General features: G+C 36.1%; 1 pseudogene; it reads right to left on the minus strand.

The window, feature by feature from the left end:
* Positions 1-18,927: 18,927 nt before the first annotated feature.
* LOC149210776 (putative sugar phosphate/phosphate translocator At1g12500 pseudogene) lies at positions 18,928-19,852 on the minus strand (annotated as a pseudogene).
* Between the last annotated feature and the right edge of the window lie 1,074 nt (positions 19,853-20,926).

The following is a 20,926-nucleotide window of genomic DNA, read 5'->3' on the forward strand; positions in this document are numbered from 1 at the left end:
ACAACAGTAGTAACAAAGAAAAAGAGTGTTCCCATTTCGCATCCATTGTACTTGCGTTGCAATGGTTATGAAATAGAAGAGTCCCATGGCCTCAATAAAGAATACTAGACTTCTCAAGCGAGTGGGGGAGCAAGAAGAAGACGAGGATGATTAGGATAGATGAGTAATTCGAGAAATGATGTTGATAACTGTTAGCTTTTGGACGATGTCGATGACCATGAAAATGTTGATTAAAATGCTGAGGCACAACAGAACAATGTTGGTGTTGATACCATTGTTTGCATGTCTTTGCATAATGATGGATGATTCCACTCATCTTGGGGGTATCTGAGACATACCGGATGTTGAACACAAGAAACAGATTCAAGACCTGAGATGCCTTTCTATCGATGAATAAAACATACAACATAATGTTAGTATTTTGTTTTCCATGGTGGTAAAAGCCCAGGAGAAAGTGGTCTCAGGCCTGCTATACCTTCTCATAATAGAGACCAAGCACCGCTCCAAAACCAAGATGTGTGGGGGCAAAGTATGGGTGAAGCCACGGGTAAAATTCAAGCAGTTGCAAGAGTTCAAACCTATGCAAACTCAATTTTGATAATAGTTGGTTTCATATTCATCTGGCTTTTTTTGTTTCTTTTTCTTCTATAACATTATGGTTTGAGGGTTCGTGGAATAAGAATACAAGTCTTCGAATTAAATGGTGTATATCTCATGGTTAAGAACACAAATTTTTTGGAGGCAATCATGGCATTTTCCATGTAGCTATGGGTCAGGTTTTTAGCTTTGAAGTGGTATGAAATCAAATGTGCATTAGTATTCATTAATTGCCAGGAGAGCTGTAAATGTGGTTGTAATGAAATGATGAAGGGAGAACTGTAAATGTGGCTGTAATGAAATGATGTAGGGAGAACTGTAAATGTGGTTGTAATGAAGTGATGAAGGGAGAACTATAACATGAATACTTATTGTTCAAGCCTAACTTCGGTTTGGGCCTTAAAAAAAATGTCAACCTTTGGAATTGAAGGTACTTCATTATCATGATGAGGCATGGAGATATGTTGGTCCAACAACCATCAAAATTAGTGGTGCAACAATTCCTCTTAACATCTGGCTTAAATGATGGTTGTATTTGCTTGGATTTCGTTAATTGATTTGTCCCCTTTGATGTCATCACTCCCACTTGATCAACTGCCTAGCTGCTTACTTGGATCCTCCTGTGGTAGTTGCACATCACATGAAGGCAATAAACTTAGACACTATGTACCTGCTTTGGGGTCTTTCAACAAATGTCTTTTCAGTCTGCATATCAAATATGTTTTAGGAATGATACCCCTCTTCAGAAATGTATTCATATCAAATAGGTAACAAAAGATTAACCCATAACTGGTAAATAAGATTCATTCTTTCTTGGTAATCATTTGTTTAGTCATGCATTATAATGTTTTGCTCTCACTATCATCCAAGGACATAAACTTCACTAACACTTGATTAAGTGATTTCCTCTTCAAAACTCCCAAAGGCTTACTTCAAGTTGCATGTGATGACGAACTTAGTGAATGACCATGACACAATTTTTTCAGCTTTATTTTTTTTGTTGTATAATCACTAAAGTGCAATTTGAAATTATTTGTATGCTTGTATTGTTCTATGCAGCATATCATTTTTCTTTATTGTAAAAAGTAGTCATATGAGAAAGAAAGTCAAGCCACGTCCAAAAGGTAAGGTTTAGGTTCCTAAGAATTAGAGTTCAAAGATGAAACTTCACACATTTTTATGGGAATAGTTTGAATAGTATTTGGAAAAATAAAAAATTAACTTTACTTTGTAATTTACTTGTTAAAATAAAACACATCTAAAAATTTATTTCATATCTCATACATTACTAATTTTAAAAATAGATCTCCAGATAAAAATATAAAGACAACTTAAAGGAAAGACTTTCATCATGGTAACAACTGACTAGATTGAGTGACAAAAAAAGAGAGAGTGTTTCCATACAACCTATTATTACATGGATCCATACATTCCTATGGAAAATTTGTGCATACCTCTTGACATTCCATACAGTTTGTATAGCCATACAACCAATACAACAAGCCATAGTTTCACAAGCAGTTTCAACCGCAGGGTTGTTTCGGTGACTGTGTCGTGTTGTTTTTGGTAGCGTGCAGAGGTTTCTTTGTAAGATTTTTTAATAAGGGATGAAAAGAGAATCTTGAATTAGTAATTACTTATGTTTGAAATTTATTTTAATCTTGAATGAGTAGTTTGTGTGAAATTGTTTTTTATACTTGAGTGATTAATTTTCGGCTATTAATATTTATTTTTATATTGATTAAATTCAACAATTAGTTGATTTATTGATATTATAAAGAATTAATCACTTAGGCTTGGAAATTTTCACCAATCCCTCTTATAAGACCTAATCACAAGAAGAGATTCTCTAATCTTCAAAATATCTTCAAGATATAGCCCAATTCACAACACGAAAGAGTTGTTTTTCAGTTGGTTACCTAGAGGGCACATCTTCTCTGGAGAGTAGGGAAACAATGTGGAAACCATTTTGTTATGACCCATTACAAACTGGTTCACAATGTGACTTTCACACCTAGTTAATATTCTTTATCTATTTTATAAAATTAAAATCTACATAAGTTCTATTTAATTATAGATAAAAGGCTTTTTAATAAAATTAATTTAAAAAAGAAACTTTAAAAAGATACAATTATTGGAGTATTTGAAAATATGATTTCATATTCTAATAAAGAATAATTTTGTAAGCTACATTAATATTAAAGAAGAGAAAAAAAAGAGAAATACAGATTTTGTTTATTTTTAATTTTATTTTGTAAGGAATAGTTTGTTTTATTTAATAAGAAATAGTTTATTAACGATAATGAACATTTTTTAAAGAAAGGTTGAGAATTATTATTTATATATAAATATATATTTTTAATATGTTTTGAATTTATTTAAAAAGGAGCAGTTTGTATCAAATCTATGAGTGATTGTCCCAAGTAAGATATAATTTTAATATTTCATTTACTTAATTATTCATAAATCTTTTTAATATTTCTACTCATTATTTTTTCACAATGACATAAAATCATTTTTCTAGTTTTTGGAGCGACAATATTTCATATTATAATTAATGTTTCAAGAGGATGATTGTGGAACACAAACTATAACTTCCTCTCAATTTGAGAATTGTTACAAAATGAACAAACTTAAAGATAAACTAAATTTTCTAGTTTTTTGAGACTACAATATGTTATATTATAATTTATGTTTCAAGAGCATGATTGTGAAGCACAAACTAACTTCTTCTCAATCTGAGGATCCTAACAAGTTGGACAAACTTACAGATAAACTAAATTTAGGTGATGTGGCAAAACTTATTTTCTCCAAAATTGTAATCAAAGTACAACTTTTTCAATTTCAAAATCTTATCAACATCTCTCTGCACCTTTTGGGACAGTTGCTAATAATAAATATGAATAACACTAAGTTGATATTTAAAATATAAAAATAAAAATATAGCCATATAAATTTATCTTAAATACTTACTCCACCCAAATAAAGCCAGATTTACAAAGCTAACTTCACATTTACACCATAAAAAAAAATAACTAAAATACTTTCTCTTGTGAGAAACACTAGTGGATTAGTTTGCTTTTATGATCCAATTCCTCGACTCAAGTTTCCATGATGGTCCCTGACCATATTCGGCCTTGTGGAAAGGGTATTTACTGTAAAGAAAAATTTCACTGGGCTACTCTCGCTTCCAATCGTAATCTCATCATGGTGTTCAATATTGTTGATGGACTTTGGACAGAAATGGAACCACTAGAGGGATGCACAAATATTTCTCCAGGGAATTGATGTGAACACCATGGGCAAGTGGCGCTACTTCAATTGTGTGCAACTAAAAGATGTGATTATGTTGACGTTCACATGTGGACATTGAATGACGCTGAAAAAATGAAACATGGTGTAAGCTAACCCCAAAAGGCCACTTTCCATTTATTCTACTATTCCATAAATATCTCCATATTTAACTCCAAGTGGTAATTAATCTTCTGGAAAATGGTATTACTGGATCTTCATACCTATCAACGAAAGCAGCAATATTACATATCTATACCACCCTTGGAAACTACCAATGTGTGGTGGCCTTAGGTTATTATTTATACATCATCAAATTTCTATGAAAATTTTGATGGTTTTTTAAATTGTATTTGTAAATTTTAATGATATTTGATTTTCCTTTTTAATGTATATATCATTTTTCTATTTGTGTCTCCATGTTAAGAAGATATTATAAACTTTTTATATTCATGTTAGGAAGATATCATAAACTTCTTATATTCATGAAAATTAGTATACACGTTTATCTTCTTTTGTAATTAATTTAATTCAACATTATATTTAAGCAAAGTGTTTTACAAAAAGAACTCTAGCGAAGAGACAATGATATAGCAGAAAATGGAGAGTTTACAGTTTTGAAAATTTAAGGATTTAATTTAATTGAAATAACACTAAGGCAATGCACTTTATAACCAGGTCCAAGAACACAATTAAGGCATACGGTTTATAACCAGGTCCAAGTGGCAGCCTATGAAGGATAGGTGGCATACGGTTGAATTAGTGGAGTCCAGTTCGGTTTCTATCATGGAAGGGAGGCTTCTAACAAATTCTTCCATGCCATGAGGCTGTGATGATTAACAATAAAAATATTGGCAAACATGTGGCTAAACAATTTAATGGTAGACACCTATTAATATTAGATGGCCATGGAACTCACATTGCTATATAAATAATTGAGGAAGCAAAAATTTTGGGCATCGACCTGTTAACATTTCTTGTTCATCCCATTCAAAGATTACAACCCCTTGATGTTAGTGTGTTTGGCCCTTTCAAAAACTATTTCAGGTAAGAGCATGTTGCATGGAAGGCAAAAAAATTGGGGGTTGAGGTGAAAAGTTTCGAGCTAGTAGATCTTGCAATTAAAGATTTTAAATGGTTATTACATCATCAAATATCAAGTTTGGCTTCAGGACAAGAATCTAGAAAATGAATTATGACGCTCTTATGCATGATATTGGTTTTAGCCAAGAGTTTCATGTGGATGGTGAGGAGGAAGGTCATGTCGAAACAGGAGTTGAAGTGCAATGTTAAGTAAATGAACAAGGTGATGTGGTTGCAATTGATAATATGATTTCCCTCTCTCGAGGACACTTATATGGTGATGATGATGAACATGTATGTGAAACACAATATAATCATGATTAAATTGATAGTAACATGGAGGTTGTTCTACCAACTCAAGCACATGGAACTTCTGAAGCTCATATTGTTAATGACATTATTGAACATGAAGTTGAAAATGAAGATGTATTTGAAAAGGACATTGTTGATATTGCACTAGGAAGCAACAGTGACAAACTGACATTTCCAAGCCAAGCAACCCCACCATCATGGATGACAGAAGCCATAATTAATTTGAACGAACATAGTGTCTCAAGAACCAACGAACAAAGAATGAACATTACTTCACGTCCAACAAAATTGAACAAATTGTTCATTTTTTTCATGGACAATAGAGCAGTGGAAGAATATGAAGAACATAATCAGGCATCAAGTGAAGATAACAATATAGTTCAATCAGTTGCCAAGAAATGACATGTAGGTGGGAGGGGTGGAGAAGTTATTTGGCCAGTTCCTAAAGTTACTAGTAGAGAGAATGTCAATGAGAAAAAAGAAAGGGCCACTGGGTAGTCTTCACTTGGGTTTAAGTTCAAAGATACTCACCTTAGAATACTATATAAACATATTGGTTGAGTCTAAGAATAATAAATATGAAATTTAGGAATTAAGACACAAAAGGAAGCATCTAGCCAAGTTGAAGTAGGCAGCAAGGATTGTTGCAGCACAACATTGAGGAGATGAAAGGCCCAAAGAAATTTTTAAAATGTCGAAAATAAGCCTGAAAAAAGGGTTGATGGCATGTCAAAATTAATAATAAATTAAGAAAGTATTACTTAGGAAGACACTTCTCTCAATAATGAGCTTGTCCGTAGAGGGAATCAGGAGTCAGTATCCCTTCACACCATCAGGGTATCCGACAAAGATGCACTCAATGCTCTGTGGATCAAGAGCTTTCCTCTTTTCAGAGGGGATCCTAGCCCATCCTCGGGAGCCGACAACACGGAAGTGGTTGACCTCTAGTTTAGTGCTGCTCCAAGCTTCAAAGGGGGTATGATCCTTGACAGACCTATGAGGAGATCTGTTCTGGATGTAATTAGCACAATTAAGTGCTTCAGTCCATAGCTTATGAGTCAATGACATAGCATGCAACATGCAGGAAGCCATCTCTTTGAGAGATCAGTTCTTTCTCACAACAACTCCGTTCTGCTGTAGAGTGTATGGAACTGTGTACTGCAACTATATGCTGAATTGAAGGCAAAGGTTCTGAAGTGTTGTGTTAACATATTCCCCCCCATTGTCTGTATGGAGGGCTTTGATCTTTCTCTCTGACTGTGTCTCAACTAGTGCTTTGAAATCTTCAAAGTGCGCAAAAATTTCAGATTTGGCCCTGAGAAGATACACCCAAGTATACCGTGAGAAATCATCAATAAATGTAAGCACATACTTTGATTTGTTGATGGAAGGATGAGGAAAAGGCCCCATGAGATCACTATGGATCAGATCTATAGGAGAGGATGCTCTGTGAGTCTTGTCGGTGTCAAACTTTTCTTTAGGATGTTTGCCAAGAACACACCCTTCACAAACTCCTTTGAAGCAACTGATATTTGGCAAGCCTTCCACCATCTCATTCTTGCTTATCTGTTGCATATACCTGTAATTTAAGTGACCAAACCTCTCGTGCAAAAGCCTACTACTATCATCAGCATGTGTAAGCAATAAGGAGGATTCAGATTCAATAAATTCAGAAAATGTCTACAGACTAGTTCGATTGTTTACCTCACCAGTTGCAATTTTTGAGCTATTATGTAGATCATATATGTTCACTGCATCTAGAGTGAATTCCACTCTCTTTCCAGTGCCGAAATGAGTGATCTGATAAACTAAAAGCAGGTTTACCGAAAGTTTTGGAACATGAAGCACATCTTCAAAGCTTCCGTGTAAAAGTTCCACTCTACCTTCTCCGGTGACCTCAATAGTTGATTCATCTCCCATGAGGATGGGAGGTCCTTTGCATGCATCCAAAGAGGAATAGAATTCCTTTGCGACAGCCATATGATGTGAAGCACCAAAATCTATAATACATGCATCAGGAGAAGAATTAATTGCAACTAACGCGTGAAAATTGTTATCTTTCTCATGTGGCAGATCCTCAGTTTTCTTGTTGGCACCCTGAGGGATGTGGTCCCCAAGGTTTTGCTTCTGAAGGATTTTTTCCATTTGATGAATTTGTTTCTTCATAGAAGAGGATTCTGGATGGAATCCTCTTTGATACTGGGTGCATCTGTTTCCTTTCTTCCCTTTCTCATTTCTCGAGCCAAAGGAGTCATTGAAGGGCTTGGTGTACCCTTCCTTCTTTGGATGGGAATGCACTTTTCCCGTGTCCTTTTGCTGCTGATTTATCTGATTTGAATCCGATCTGTGATTTTTATTGTGGCTGCCATCATGCACAGCAAGTGCATGCACTTTTGGAGGTTTGATTTTCCCCATGCTAATGAGTTTATCTTTCTCAAAAATAAGGGACTCCATAAATTCTTTGAGAGAAAGGATTGTGTAGGATTTACCTGTTGTGAGCCTTACTGAATGAAATGTAGACACAAAGACAGAGTATTCCAGTCTAAGGTTTGACATAATAGAGAGAACGCGGTGACTATCCTCCTTGGATTTTTCAATTCCACAACCCTTGAGTTGCAGCAATAGATCATTATATTTGGTGAAGAAGTCTTGAACCCTGTCATAGTTCCATGGATCCAATGAGAGTAGCTCCACCTCGCGCAGATGTCCTTTCATCTCATCATGTTTCCCGTAGAGATCTTCAACCTTTTTCCAAATCTCATTGGGAGTATTGCAGGTAGATAGATGAAACTGCAACTATGAAGAGATGCACATGCATATGGATCCATGGGCCTCATCCATACAGTTGAGGCACTTGGATTTCTCTATGGTTGAAGTGGGTTCCACTTCTGTAGCCATGGTAATCCTGTACAACCCTTTATGACGAGGGTATCAAGCCATTTGGTCCTTCCATTCGTGGTAGCTGTATGGTGTGAGGATCGATGCTTTGGGAAACTCCATTTTTCTATGGATCCTCAATCTCCAAGCTGTAATACCTCCAAAATAAATTACTAGTGTGCCTTTTATCTAGCAACCTGTGGGCTTCGATACCATGTAAATGTGTTAGAAAACCTGCACAGATGAATCTAGCTAGTAAACATTGAATACACAACTTTGCAGAGCAAAAGCACTAAAAGAAAATCGAAAGAAGAAAAGAATGGTTCATTAGAAAATAGGTTACAATGCTCATGATATAGCATTACTAGGTGAAGATCCCAAGGTAATGCACCATAGTGGTGATCAATGAGAAGACTCAACACCTACAACAAGTTTCGGAGATAACTAGCCAATTACAGAGTGAAAAAAGGACCAAATCAGGGAGTAAATCATGCAGAAGAACTAACCAGTTGCGGAGTTAAAGAATGAGCAAATCAAGGAGTAAATCATGCAAAAGGGATCTTGCATGTAGTCCCATGCTCTAACTAAGATTCCGCATGTAGGTGTGTAGTAGTTCCAACACCTTTGATGTCATCACTCCCACTTGCTCCACTGCCTAGCTGCTTGCTTGGATCCTCCTGTAGTAGTTTCACATCACATGAAGGCAATAAACTCAGACACTATGTGCTTGATTTTGGGTCTTTCAACCAATGTCTTTTCAATCTGCATATCAAATATGCTTTAGGAATGTATTCATATGAAATAGGTAACAAGAGATTAACACATAACTGGTAAATAAGATTCATTCCTTTTTCGTAATCATTTGTATAATCATGCATTATAATGTTTTGTTGTCACTATCATCCAAGGACCTAAACTTCACTAACGCTTGATTAACTGATTTCATCTTAAAAACTCCTAAAGGCTTACTTCAAGTTGCATGTGATGATGAACTTAGTGAATGACCATGACACAATTTTTAAGTTTTATTTATTTTACTGCATAATCACTAAAGTGCAATTTGAAATTATTTGTATTCTTGTACTGTTCTATGCAGCATATCATTTTTCTCTCTTGTAACAAGTAGTCATATGAGAAATAAACTCAAGCCACATCGAAAAGGTGAGGTTTAGGTGCCTAAGAATTAGAGTTTAGACATGAAACTTCACACATTTTTAATCGGAATAGTTTGAATAGTATCAGGAAAAATGAAAAATTAACTTTTCTTTGTAACCCAAGTAACCCAAGCCAATTAATCCCACCATCATGGGTAACAGAAGTCATGATTAATTTGAACGAACATAGTGTCTCAAGAACCAATCAACAAACAATGAAAATTCCTTCACAACCAACAAAATTGAACAAATTGTTCATTTTTTTGTGGACAATAGATCAATGGAAGAAGATGAAGAACATAATGAGGCATCAGGCGAAGATAACAATATAGTTCAATCAGTTTCGTTGGATACTAAAATGAAAGTGCAAAGAAATGACATGTAGGTGGGAGGGGTGGAGAAGTTATTTGGCCGGTTCCGAAAGCCACTAGTAGAGAGAGTGTCAATGAAAAAAAAGCAAGGACCAACAGGTAGTCTTCACATGGGTCGAAGTTCAATGATACTCACCTTAGAAGATTATAAAAACTTATTAGTTGAGTCTAAGAATAAAAAATTTGAAATTCAGGAATTAAAACAGAAAAAGAAGCATCTAGCCAAGGAGAAGAAGGTAGCAATGATTGTTGTAGCACAACATCGAGGAGATGAAAGGACCAAAGAAATTTAAAAAATATAAAAAATAAGCCCCAAAAAACGGTTGATGTCGTGTCAAAATTAATAATATGTTAAAAAAGTATTACTTAGGAAGATTATGAAAATAAAATTAATATATAAAAGAATTTATATTGATATATTCAAATAAATTTGATCAATAATGAAATAAGAATGATCATAGGAGTAGTTTAATTGATGGTTTCCATGCTATAATGTATTATGTAAACCATAAAATCAAGGTTCAAATTTTCCATAGGTTTTTTGGGCATAATTTCTTTAAAATCCGATGGGAATTTATTGAATCAAAAACCTAGTTTAAATAGCACACATTAAGATTTCACCTCAATCTTTTCCACAGTTCCAGCACTGAAAAGTCCAAAAATTTGCACTAAAGACAACTCCTATAAATTAATATACAGGCGAAAATATAGTAGCATTTGCACAAGATGCTGCAAAGGAAACGCCATAAATATTTCCGATGACACTTTCATATATGTTTTAATTTTTCACAAGTCTGCGCAAGAGCCGTTTTCCAATTGTAGGATGCCTTTGAGGGACACATAATATCAAATTGGCAAAGGAGCCTCCCATTATCATAAAGGCTCATAGTGTTGCAAACATATTGGCCTTCCACTGTATGGCTTTGTTTGTTTTTTATTTTGAGATGATGATGATTAAGGGTAGAACATAACGCACACTTATTAGGCACCTACCCACATTCTCATCATCATTCTCATTGACTTTTGTATTCTAGAACAACAGTCCACAAATATGCCTCCTTTTGTACACTTACTCATCAATATGGCACATGTTAGCTCGCTTCAAACTAGTTACGATAACATGGGATTTTCTTGTCTTGTCTTAGTATTACCTCTTGTGATTACTGCAAACTACTTCACACACCCTGCCCCTTACTGGCACAGAATTAAATCCTCCTAGTCTTTGCAACAACTCTTCTTTTTAATCTAAAAAAGAGTTGTAACATAATGGTTTTTTTTATTATAGAAAGGTATTTTCAATTCCAAAACAAAAAAGCAAAAGATTATTTAGGTTTCTCTACTAGAGATTATGGTGTTTGTGAATGGTAATGATTATTAAATTAGATGTCAAAAAGAGGTGGATAATCTTTGTTTGTATTTCCTTATAGATATGCATCAAATTGTAAAGAACGTAGACGTAAATTTCTTACAAGTTGAAAGTTTCTACCTCATGTGAACTTCTCTACGTTCTTAGATCCTTATAGATATGCATCAAATTGTAAAGTACGTAGATGTAAATTCATTACAAGATAAAATTTTCTACCTTATGTGGCCCTCTATATGTTTCTAGAGACAAGTTTTGGCTTCTACGCATAACCAACTTATATTAGAGTTTCAGTAATTTTCTTTCCGAAAAGCATCACAAATCTAGATTTCACCCATTATCAATATTTTATGTTTTATGCATTAATTTACTAATAGAAAGTAGTGTTAAATACTTTGAAATGCTATAGAAAACATTTTCGAACTTTTCTAATAGTTTTGACGCAAGAAAAAGTAGTTTGGACACAACAAAAACTTAGTGGCATTATTGCACATACCATATACGGTCATCCCCTGTAGTTGTCCACTGATCCATGCAAATAGAACAATTTAGAGCCTCATTATCACTGGTCAAAAGAATATGACTTCTATCAATTGTGCTCTCATCTCTAGCTATATGAGAACTTGTGCTCTTCTTACCGATTTGCTGGTAAGGTTACATTGTCGATTGTTGAACATCTAGAATAATTATCAACATAAACTGATGACGTTTTGATTGATTTTTTACTTGCCATTGCCGCCTTGACTCTTTAATCATATTTTGTGTTCTAATCACAAGATTCTCTTCTTGTTTCAGTCTAGGAAATGTTGTCAAAGTGGAACGAATTTGAGTTGTTTCTTTGACTTTCTCAACTTCCCTCTCGACAAACATTTGGAATTCTTGGTTCTTCTCAAAACTGCCTAACTTTTCTTGCAGAGCTTGGATAGTTCCCCCCAAAGAAAAAATAATGTTTGCTCTCTATTTTATTTCCAAGTTCTTCTCTAATTTCACTTGTTTCAAAGCCCTACCCATTTCTAGAAATGCTTTTGATAAGTCAGAGATTTTATCCTCTGCATTTTTCTTTTCTTCATTTACTATATTAATAATTCTACCACTTTTTGTAGATAGCGCTCATTTTCTTGTAGTTTCTTTTCCAAATTTTTTCTTTCACAAGTCATGTTATGTAAATCAACCTTTGCCTAATTCTATTCCCTCATATACTTCATATTGTCAACACCCTGATTAATCAATTGTTATATACCTAGGGGGGATAATATGGGGTACAAAGGGAGGTAACTAAGGGAATAATGTAATAATGGGATGGACCATAGTAATAAATAAGGTGGTTAACCCATATCATGTAAGGGACCACAAGCAGTTAGTAATAATGTAATGGGCCCTTGGTTTTAGATAGATGGTATTGATGGAACAATGGTAAGAGAAGCATTCTATCTATATTCAGATCTTCTTATTCTTGATTTTATCTCTATTATTTTATACTTTTGGGTTAGATCTATAGCAAGTGGTATTAGAGCTATAACAAGTGGTATCAGAGCAATTTCTTGGGCAAAAGTGGAGAATTTTTTTTTTTTTTGCAGGAACTTTCTGGGGCAACAAGTTTGCATAAAATATCTCTATGTTTTAAGGAAAAATCTACAAAATTTAATTGCAGATCTAAATTCTTTGTGAGAAAATACCCAATTTCAAAAAAAAATCGGCAAAAGCGGAGTCTAGATGAAAGAGATATCGTTGACCTAAAATCAATGGTGTTGTAGACATTTTTTAGTGCAGGGAGTTTGCGGTGTAGATCTATACGTTTTGGGGCAAAATCTGCAAAATCTAATTGCAAATCTGGATTCATTGTGAAAGAATACCGGATTTCAAAAAAAAAAATGAGTCGAATCGGAGTCCGAATGAGGGTGATATCACTAATTTAAAATCTGCTCTTTTTTACGAATTTTTGGTGACGACAAGAGAGTTGCAGCGCAGATCTGAAATTCCATTGCCTGGATTGGGATTTCTTTCACATGGGCAGATGTAGAATGGATTTTCCATTTCTAAAAACAGGTCATAATAGGGATTCTGAGCAATATTGACTAAACTATGACAATTTCAAATTTTTGCCAAGTGAATTTTTCCCAAACCCTCTTCATGGAGATGCTAAATTTTACAGGAAAAGATGATAGCACTACTATTGAAGAATTCATACAAAGACTAAAGTTCAAATATGGGGAATTTTTGGGGGCTATAGTACCAATTAGTTTCAAGATGAGGCTGCCAAATGGTGGAACTCACTTGGCATCAAACAGTTGTCCAAATTTTTGAATGAAGAATTTGAAAAACTCCTTATGGACAAATGGTCTTGTGCTAGAAACAAGAATGAGACATGTAAGGGGTTATTTTCTACTGGTGTTTCCTTATTGTAGGTTCATAGATTGATTCAGAAGGAGAAGATCGTTGTGTCTATAAATCCTAGTTGCAAGTATAATTTTATCAATGTTAATTTGCAAGAATAGATTGATCTACTTCTACTAAATTGTTTATAGAAGTAGATCAAGTGTTTTTCTTTAGTATATTGCATTATCAGGTGATCTACAGGTGGGAATTTCTACACGTGATGTGTATTTATGATTCAAAATCCAACGCCTGGACTGATGTTTCCACGATGGTCCCCAACCATATTTGGCCTTGTGGAAAGGGTATTTACTGTAAAGGAACATTTCACTGGGCTACTATCGCTTCCAATCACAATATCATCGTAGCATTCAATATTGTTGATGGGCTTTGGATAGAAATGGCACCACTAGAGGGATGCGCAACTATTTCTCCGGGGAATTTATGTGAACACCATGGGCAAGTGATGCCACTTCAATTGTGTCCAACTAATAGACGTGATTTTGTTGACGTACACATGTGGACATTGAATGAAGCTGAAAAAATGGAACATGGTGTAAGCTAACCCCAAAAGGCCACTTTCCGTTATATTCTGTCGTTCATCCTACGTTTACGATAAACAGAAGCGGGTTGATAATTGTAGTAGACTGGAGAATGAATATGTCCATAAATATCTCCATATTTAACTCCAAGGGGAAATTAATCTTTTGGAAAATGGGATTACCAGATCTTCATGCATCTCAACGACAACCATAATCTTATATATCTGTATCACCCTTAGAAACTACCAACGTGTGGTGGCCTTACGTTATTATTTGTACATCATCAAGTTTCTATGAAAATTTTGATGGTTTTTTAAATTGTATTTGTAAATTTTAATGATATTTGATTTGCCTTTTTAATGAATGTATCATTTTTTCTATTTGTGTCTCCATGTTAAGAAGATATTATAAACATTTTATATTCATTTTAGGAAGATATCATAAACCTCTTATATTCATAAAAATCAGTATACACGTTTATCTTCTTTTATAATTAATTTAATTCAAAGTTATAGGTAAGTAAAGTCTTTTACAAACAGAACTCTAGTGAAGAGACAATGGTATAGCAGAAAATGGAGAGTTTACAATTTTCAAGATTTAAGGATTTAATTTAAGTGAAATAACACTAATGAAATGCACTTTATAACCAGGTCCAAGAACACAACTAAGGCTACCCTCAACACCCAAACAACTTGCAAAATTACGTTGTCTTCCTAATCCAAACCTAGGATATATGTGAGTGTCTCCAACCTTGTTGATTTCAAATCAAGACTTTATGGTTCTCAATATTTAAAGTTTTAATTCAACTCAAAAAAGTGTAATTAACATAGATCAACATCTTAATTAGAAAATAAAATAGGTGTCACCTTTTTTAGTGGAAATTCCTCCAAAAGCTTCCTTCATGCCTGAAGAGTGTTATCTAGAGGAATAAGAGTATTGAAAGACTTAGAACAATTCCCACAATAAATTTGACAAACTCTTAACCATTACCACAATAGGAGAATCACAAACCATTACTAAGGCAAGCATAGAGCTTTTATTTAGCTGATGTAGAAAGGCAAGCCTACAACTTCCTCCATGTGTGAAGGTTGTGATGATTGACAATAACAATTTTGACAAACATGAGGCTAAACAATTTAATGACAAACAATAGTAACTATACCCGATCAACATCTTTTCTATAGGAATACTACTATTGAAAAAGTCCCAACCATTCCTACAATAAATTAGACAAATTCAGAACCATTCCCGAAATATCAAAATTCCCACACACCCATCCCGGATAAGATAATATAGGGTCAGAAATACATCAAATAAAATGGGTTAGAAGAAAACCTAGACCCTCATTGAGTGAAAAATATTATAACTCCCACCAACAATGACAAGTGGCAGCCTACGAAGGATAGTGGTCATACAATTGAATTAGTGGACTCCACGTTGGTTTCTAGCATGGAAGGGAGGGTGCTAACAAATTCTTCCATGCTACGAGGTTGTGATAATTAGCAATAAATATATTGGTAAACATGATGCTAAACAATTTAATGACAAACACCTATTAATATTACATGGCCATGGAAGTCACATTGTTATATAAACAATTGAGGAAACAAAAAAGTTGGGCATCGACCTGTTAACATTGCCTGTTCATGCCACTCAAAGATTAAAACCCCTTGATGTTAGTGTGTTAGGCCCTTTCAAGAACTATTTCAGGTAAGAGCGTGTTTCATGGAAGGAAAAAAAACTGGGGGTTGAGGTGAAAAGGTTCGAGCTAGTAGATCTTGCAATTAAAGAATTTAAAATATCTCTCAGATCATCAAATATCAAAGTTGGCTTTAGGACAAGAATCTGGAAAATGAATTATGATGCTCTTATGCATGATATTGGGTTTAGCCAAGGGTTTCATGTGGATGGTGAGGAAGAAGGGCATGTCGAAATAGGTGTTGAAGTGCAATATTAAGTAGATGAACAGGGTGATGTGGTTGCAACTAATAATATGATTTCCCTCTCTCGAGGACACTTATATGGCGATGATTATGAACATGTATGTGAAACACAATATAATCATGATGAAATTGATAGTAACATGGAGGTTCTTCTACCAACTCAAGCACATGGAACTTCTGCTTGTCATATTGTTAATGCCATTATTGAACATGCAGTTGACAATGAAGATGTATTTGAAAATGACATTGTTGATACTGCAGAAGCAACAATGACGAATTGAAATTTGCAAGCCAGGTAAACCCACCATCATGGATGACAGAAGCCATGATTCATTTTTTTGTGGACAATAGATCAATGGAAGAAGATGAAGAACATAATGAGGCATCAAGTGAATATAATAATATAGTTCAATCAGTTGCCTCGGATGCTGAAATGGAAGTGCCAAGAAATGACATGTAGGTGGGAGGGGTGGAGAAGTTATTTGGGCGGTTCCTAAAGCTACTAGTAGAGAGAGTGTCAATGGAAAAAAAGCAAGGACCACCAGGTAGTATTCACTTGGGTCGAAGTTCAAAGGTACTCACCTTAGAAGACTATATAAACGAATTAGTTGAGTTTGAAAATAAGAAATTTGAAATTCAGGAACTGAAGCAAAAAAGGAGCATCTAGCCAAGGAGAAGAAGGCAACAAGGATTGTTGCAGTACAATTTCGAGGAGATGAAAGGCACAAAGAAATTTTTAAAATGTCAAAAATAAGCCCAAAAAAAGGGATGTTGTTGGTGGGCCCCAATATTGTAGCAATAATGCTACAACTCCTGGAACTCCCTTCTTTAATTTTATCAACCCGGTAGTTCGTAACAAACTTGGACGCGACGGTGCTGTATGCACAAGTACTATCTCTTGCCGCATCTGTCACTTGGTCAGCTGGCACAAGTCCACTAGGGGCTCAAGCCAACTTCTATGAGATCTTAGAAGAAGATTTTTAACTGATGGACGAAAGCTAACTCAAAGGAAGCTAATCTACTTGCGGAAAGAAACTGAAAGCCAAAAAGAAATACAAACCCTAGCAAACCCTAGAAAACCCTAGCAAACCCTAATTCTACCAACTAGTCCTACTGATGCAAAAATGAGAATGCAAACTACGAGAAGAGATGCCATTACTTCTAGGAAGGTAAAATGCATGTTTCTAAGTTATCACTATCTGAAGAAAACATCTTTTTGTATTTTTGATTAAGTTATTAGAATTATCATGCATGTGATTTTAACTGGCTTTTCACTGTGCAGGGGTGGATCAAGGAGAAGAAATGCTTGGAAAAGGTTGGGAAGACTCGGAGAGGGTCTAAGGGATCCCTATCATCCTTTCAGAGAGTTTCACAAAGTCAGGATGCCATGCAACTGTGTTTATGAACTTCTACAGGAAGTCTGCAGGGGTTTCTACAGGAAGTTCTGTGATTCTTCTACAGGATGTTTCGTGATTGGGTTTTTGACTGATAGGTGAGTGGGAGAGAATGCATGAATGGGTAGGGAGGTAGGGTAGGGGCCTGGAATGACCCAATGACTGAGGTATGAGGTGATGAGAGGGTGTGGAAGTCTAGCTTGCATCAAAGAAGGTTTAGGCAATGGAAAGGCAAGAAGGTAGGGTTACGTGGCAAAAGAGCAGATTGGAGATGAGGAAACAGACTTGGTGATGGAGGAGCTGATCTGGACGAGGCTCAGATGAACGAGGAGGTGATGAAGGTGCCCAGCATAGTGTTTACCTGATCAAACCAACTACGTCTTGCATACAATCAAAATATTAGATGATCTATCTAACAGTTTAATGAGATCAGTGAACAACAACCTTATTCATGACAAGAATCACGTACAGCATGTGAACAAAACATCATCAAAGAGATACAAACGCATGAATAACTCCTACCAATCCATCCTAAACATAAAAAGTTACTTCAACTATCAAAAGCAACCTAAGTAACAAAGCACGAATTAAATCTCAAAGAGCAGACTTTATTTTAAGAATGAAGCGAACACACATAAAGATAAACAAGGGAGGTACTGGGCGCTTGAGATGGGCCCAACCCCAAGAGCTATAGCCTCCCAAGAGAGATTTAGAGCTGGTGCAAAGCTGGATTCATCTTTATTAATCAAGAATGAAGAGTTACATCAAAACTTTCCACAAGGAGAGCTTGAGAATGAGCTGAAAGCAAAGCTAATCTATTGCCTACAAATCGAATTACAAAATGACTACAACAAGGCTATGAAATGACTAACTACTAGCTACTATCTACTGGCTAACTAGCTAACATCCACTGGCTAACCAAAATGAGGCCCTAAGCCTTCTTATTTATACAATTTGAGGACCCAACAGTCCTCCTAAACTTTAGGGACTCGGCTGCTCAAAACTTGGAGTTAACAGCAGTCCTACTTGACTTGCTTGGCTGCCCTTGTGCTGATTGATTCGGTGGCCCTTGAACTCCGAGCTGATGGTGGAGAATTCGAGGTAAGGGCCCATAAATGAAGGGGACACCTTCCTACAAATTCTCTAGCGTGTTCTCCCACGAATTTGGCTGCCAAGTGCTCATTAAGACCTTCAATTTTGTCTCCAAGTTGACCAAAAAGGCTACACAAAGCACCCATTAGACTTGTTGGCATAATGACTAACCAAATTCACTCTATTACCATAAATATAATAAAAAACATGCAATAAACTAATGAGAATTGTGGATTAAGTCAAATTAGGAGGTTGAATGAGCCCAAATAATTGTCCATTTTTGGGGCTCATCATCACCCCCCTACTGAAAGTGTTGCTCATCCTCTGAGCAACCAATCTCTCTCCTCATCTTTGACGGCCCTGGTGGCCTCCTTGGCTAAAATCTCGGCCGATTTCTCCTTCTGCTGCCCTTTCTCCAAACTTCCTGTAGAAACAGTTCTCTGTCTTCCTGTAGAAACAGTCTGCTAACTTTCTGTTGCCTGCTGCTTTTCCTAGTGAATTCTCAGCCTTGTTATGAGTGTGCAAGTATATGCAATCATATGGAAGAAATGGTGGCCTTGGCATTTCCTAAAACCTGCAACGTGAGGGCACTCGTATGTTTTGTAACAAGGAAGTTGGTTAAATTCACAAGATAAGCCATGGTCATGTTTCCAAGCAACAGGAATATGATAAAGGTGTTTTCTCTGGATTTTTCAATAGCAATAGCTAATACATTACCCTCCACAAAAAGAGTAATAGGAAGTAATAACAGCGCAGCAATTGGTGCCATGTACATGAGCAAATTCATAGAGTGAAGCTTCTCTGCCTCAAAGGTAAGCAGGAGCCCTTGAACAACTGATTTCAATGCTCTGGCAGCAGTTGATCCTAGGCAAACCAAAAATCCAAAAAGGTGGAATAATGGCTCACTGTTGTTTGCAATAACAATGCCAAATACCACAGGCACCAAGGCCATATAAACCACAGAGGGCTCCCTCTTACATGTTATTATAAATGCAAAATATTGCTGTGAAGAAGGGAGTTTTTGCCCCAATAGCTTGATTGAAGGATACTGGCAAATAGCGCAGAGAAATATTGCCACAAACAATCGAGAAGGAGAAAATGAAGCTCAGTGCCAATATCTCAAGAAACTGTCTCCTGGAGACGATGAACTGCATTGGTACAATCTCTAACCATGAAATTGCCAGAAAACCATAAAATGAACAGGCACACATGTGCAACATTGTGAGGAATATTGGGTATCTACATCCAAAAAACTAAGTAGGCATTTGTTAAGCAATAGCACACCAATATTGGAAGAGTACCAAGCTGCAATAATGAGAGCTGTTGTAATAGTCTGGGACACAGGAAATGCACCATATTTTCCTTCTCCTGTTGGAGTTGGAGGTATGTCAATAACTTCTTGTTCAAGCTTTGGATTACTGCCCCGCCTCGTCCATGTTTGTGTTTCGGCCATAGCTGAAGAGGGCTTGCAAAATCAGATCTGATCAATATTCGGAAGACCCAATTGGTTTCCAGACCTGAGCACCGTCTGGGTACTTGTCTATCCTGTGTAGGACTCAGATGGACCCATAACAGATGTGGATGTCTCGTTATTCTAAGCCTCCCCCAACTCTGCAACTTGGTGATCTTTTTAGCCTCCTCGAGCTGAGAGATGAAATAGAGATCAGTTCCTATTGGGAACAGCTTCAGATTGAGATTGAGGTGTATGAGAAGCGAGCGCAAACACAAATCTCATTAGAGAGCTCCACCCCAGTTCCGCCTGAAAACCAAGCAGCTTACTCTGCCCTGGAAGACTCTGCTGTATTTTCCTGTAAAACGTCTTCCTGTAGAAAGCTAGCCAGATTCCATAGGATGTCTCTGCGCCTCTGCATGATCTTGGTATGCTGGAGAATTTTGAACAGGCCAAAACAATCAGCGAAGGATGATAGGTTAATCATTTTGAGGAAGCAGAGGATGTATACTTCAGTTGAACATGATGCAAGTGCAAGTTAACAGCGGTCTATGAGTTTTGGCTGAGCGCTCATTAATTCTACGTGATTTTTGGTGGAGTGAGGTGGCAAAAACGTGTGCTGGCCCATATGAACTGCTGTGCTATCATGAACTGCATGTCTTCTTCTATTTGTTAATCAATTGATGCCCTGTGCACTGAAGTTCAACAAATCTTCCATTGCTTGTGTTTCTCATCTTCCACGTGAGTGACTATCCACGCATGCTGCGTGATTTTCTCGTGAGTGCTAGAGAACTGAGTGTCTTGCTACATTCATGGCTTAATTTCACCATTCCATTCGTTCATGCAATGCTTAGACTAGATTCATGCAATAGATGAACAAGGTTTAGTTACGTACCTGAAGTCAAACAGCTGCTTGTGAAGCTTTTTGCTGCTGCATGCTCATGTTCTGCTGCTGCATGCTTGGATCCTTTGGTTGCATGAGGGCTTGGCTGATGATTTTTGATTGCTTTTCCTTGTGCAGGTGTCCTCTGACTAGATCTAAGCTGCATGCATTTGTTTCCACGTTCAAATCTGCACCTTCAAG

This window comes from Pinus tabuliformis, chromosome 1_2, assembly GCF_031772625.1.
Source record: "Pinus tabuliformis cultivar Carrire ecotype Pingquan chromosome 1_2, CPIR1, whole genome shotgun sequence".
NCBI classification, from domain to species: Eukaryota; Viridiplantae; Streptophyta; class Pinopsida; order Pinales; family Pinaceae; genus Pinus; species Pinus tabuliformis.